The sequence below is a fragment of the Arachis hypogaea genome, chromosome 9 (assembly GCF_003086295.3).
Source record: "Arachis hypogaea cultivar Tifrunner chromosome 9, arahy.Tifrunner.gnm2.J5K5, whole genome shotgun sequence".
Classification (NCBI taxonomy): Eukaryota; Viridiplantae; Streptophyta; class Magnoliopsida; order Fabales; family Fabaceae; genus Arachis; species Arachis hypogaea.
In genome coordinates this window covers 69,608,267-69,611,306 of record NC_092044.1, presented here as the reverse complement: position 1 = coordinate 69,611,306, position 3,040 = coordinate 69,608,267, and the positions used below count along the sequence as shown (strand labels likewise).

The 3,040-nt window shown below is 38.0% G+C and overlaps 1 non-coding gene across 1 annotated transcript; it reads right to left on the bottom strand.

Moving 5' to 3' along the window:
• Positions 1-1,699: 1,699 nt before the first annotated feature.
• On the bottom strand, positions 1,700-1,807 carry LOC112714028 (small nucleolar RNA R71). The gene has a single exon (XR_003158986.1). It is a non-coding gene; the product is annotated as a small nucleolar RNA R71 (small nucleolar RNA).
• Between the last annotated feature and the right edge of the window lie 1,233 nt (positions 1,808-3,040).

The window sequence follows — 3,040 nt, the reverse complement described above, 5'->3', positions numbered from 1 at the left end:
TAGTCTCATGTTAAGTTTGGTGTCAATTGCATGCATTCATTCATGTGTCTTAGTGATCTTCAAGATGTTCTTAATGATTTCTTACTCTGATCTTTGAATTCTCTTGACTTGAGTGTTTAAGTGTCTCATATGCATTCTCATTAGTGTCAGTAGTATACAAACTGCTACGTTTGGTGTCTTGCATGCATTGTTATTTGATTCTTGTTGCATTTTGATTTTTCCTTATTATTAAAAATCCAAAAATATTTTTAATTTGTGTCTTCTCAAGTCAATAATACAGAGAATTGAAGATTCAGAACATACATCAGAGGAATTACACAAAAAAAGCTGGGCGTTCAAAACGCCCAGTGAAGAAGGACAGACTGGCGTTTAAACGCCAGCCAGGGTACCTGGTTGGGCGTTTAACGCCCAAAAGGGTATAGTTTTGGGCGTTAAACGCCATAATGTGCACCATTCTGGGCGTTTAATGCCAGGATGGCACAAGAGGGAAGATTTTGTTTTCAATGCAAATTTTTTTCAAGTTTTCAAAATCTTTTCAAAATCAAATCTTTTTCAAATCAATCTTTTCAATCAAATCTTTTTCAAAATCAATTTCTTTCTATTTTTAAAAATACTTGCTATCAATCAATGATTTGATTCAACATTTCAAGTATGTTGCCTTTTCTGTTGAGAAAGGTTTAATGTTTGAATCATATCTTTTCTTGTTAGCCAAGTCATTAATTTTCAAAATCAAATCTTTTTAATGTTTTTCAAATCATATCTTCTCAATCACATCTTTTTAAACTAATCATATCTTCTTAACCACATCTTTTTCAAAATATTTTTCAATCAAATCTTTTTGATTTCTAATTTCAAATTCTTTTTCAAAAATCACTTGATTTCTTTCCCACTTTTGTTTTCGAAAATTATCAATCAAAGTTTTTCAAAAATGTTTTCAAAATCTTTTACTTGATTTTCGAAAATTACTTCCCTTCTTCTCACATCCTTCTATTTATGGACTAACACTATTCCTTAATGCAAAATTCGAACTCCATCTTCTTTGATAAGTTTGAATTTTCTACTTCTGTCTTCTATTTTTCTTTTCCTCTGACACCTCAAGAAATCTCTATACTGTAACATAGAGGATTCCACATTTTCTTGTTCTCTTCTCTTTCTTATGAGCAGGAGCAAGGACAAAAGCATTCTTGTTGAGGCTGATCCTGAACCCGAAAGGACCTTGAAGCAAAAGCTAAGAGAAGCCAAGGCACAACTCTTTGTAGAGGACCTAACCGAATTCTTCAAAGAAGAAGAACCCATGGCAGCTGAAAACAACAACAATGCCAACAATGCAAGGAAGGTGCTGGGTGACTTTACTACACCTACTCCCAACTTCTATGGGAGAAGCATCTCTATCCCTGCCATTGGAGCAAACAACTTTGAGCTTAAGCCTCAATTAGTTTCTCTAATGCAACAGAATTGCAAGTTCCATGGACTTCCATTGGAAGATCCTAATCAGTTTTTAGCTGAATTCTTGCAAATCTATGACACTGTCAAGACTAATGGGGTTGACCCTGAGGTCTACAGACTTATGCTATTCCCTTTTGCTGTAAGAGACAGAGCTAGGACATGGTTGGACTCACAACCTAAAGAAAGCCTGGACTCTTGGGAAAAGCTAGTCAATGCCTTCTTGGCAAAGTTCTTTCCACCTAAAAAATTGAGTAAGCTTAGAGTGGAAGTCCAAACCTTCCGACAGAAGGAAGGAGAATCCCTCTATGAAGCTTGGGAAAGATACAAACAATTAATCAGAAAGTGTCCTTCTGATATGCTTTCTGAATGGAGCATCATAGGTATTTTCTATGATGGTCTCTCTGAACTGTCCAAGATGTCTTTGGATAGCTCTGCTGGAGGATCTCTTCATCTGAAGAAGACGCCTACAGAAGCTCAAGAGCTGATTGAAATGGTTGCAAATAACCAATTCATGTACACTTCTGAAAGAAATCCTGTGAACAATGGGACTAGTCAGGAGAAAGGAGTTCTTGAGATTGACACTTTGAATGCCATATTGGCTCAAAACAAAATATTGACTCAACAAGTCAATATGATTTCTCAAAGTCTGTCTGGAATGCAAAATGCACCAAGCAGTACTAAAGAAGCTTCATCTGAGGAAGAAGCTTATGATCCTGAGAACCCTTCAATGGAAGAGGTGAATTACATGGGAGAACCCTATGAGAACACCTATAATTCTTCATGGAGAAATCATCCAAATTTCTCATGGAAGGATCAACAGAGACCTCAACAAGGTTTCAACAATAATAATGGTGGAAGAAACAGGTTTAGCAATAGCAAGCCTTTCCCATCATCTTCTCAGCAACAGACAGAGAGTTCTAAGCAGAATACCTCTGACTTAGCAACCATGGTCTCTGATCTAATCAAAACCACTCAAAGTTTCATGACTGAAACAAGGTCCCCCATTAGAAATTTGGAGGGACAAGTGGGTCAGCTGAGCAAGAAAATTACTGAACTCCCTCCTAGTACTCTTCCAAGCAATACAGAAGAAAATCCAAAAGGAGAGTGCAAGGCCATCAACATGGCCGAATTTGGAGAGGAAGGAGAGGCAGTGAACGCCACTGAGGAAGACCTCAATGGACGTCCACTGGCCTCCAATGAGTTCCCCAATAAGGAACCATGGGAATCTGAGGCTCAAAATGAGACCATAGAGATTCCATTGGACTTACTTCTGCCATTCATGAGCTCTGATGAGTATTCTTCCTCTGAAGAGGATGAGTATGTCACTGAAGAGCAAGTTGCTAAATACCTTGGAGCAATCATGAAGCTAAATGACAAGTTATTTGGAAATGAGACTTGGGAGGATGAACCCCCTTTGCTCACCAAAGAACTGGATGACTTGTCTAGACAGAAACTGCCTCAAAAGAGACAGGATCCTGGGAAGTTTTCAATACCTTGTACCATAGGCACCATGACCTTCAACAAGGCCTTGTGTGACTTAGGGTCAAGTGTAAACCTCATGCCTCTCTCTGTAATGGAGAAGTTAGGGATCTTT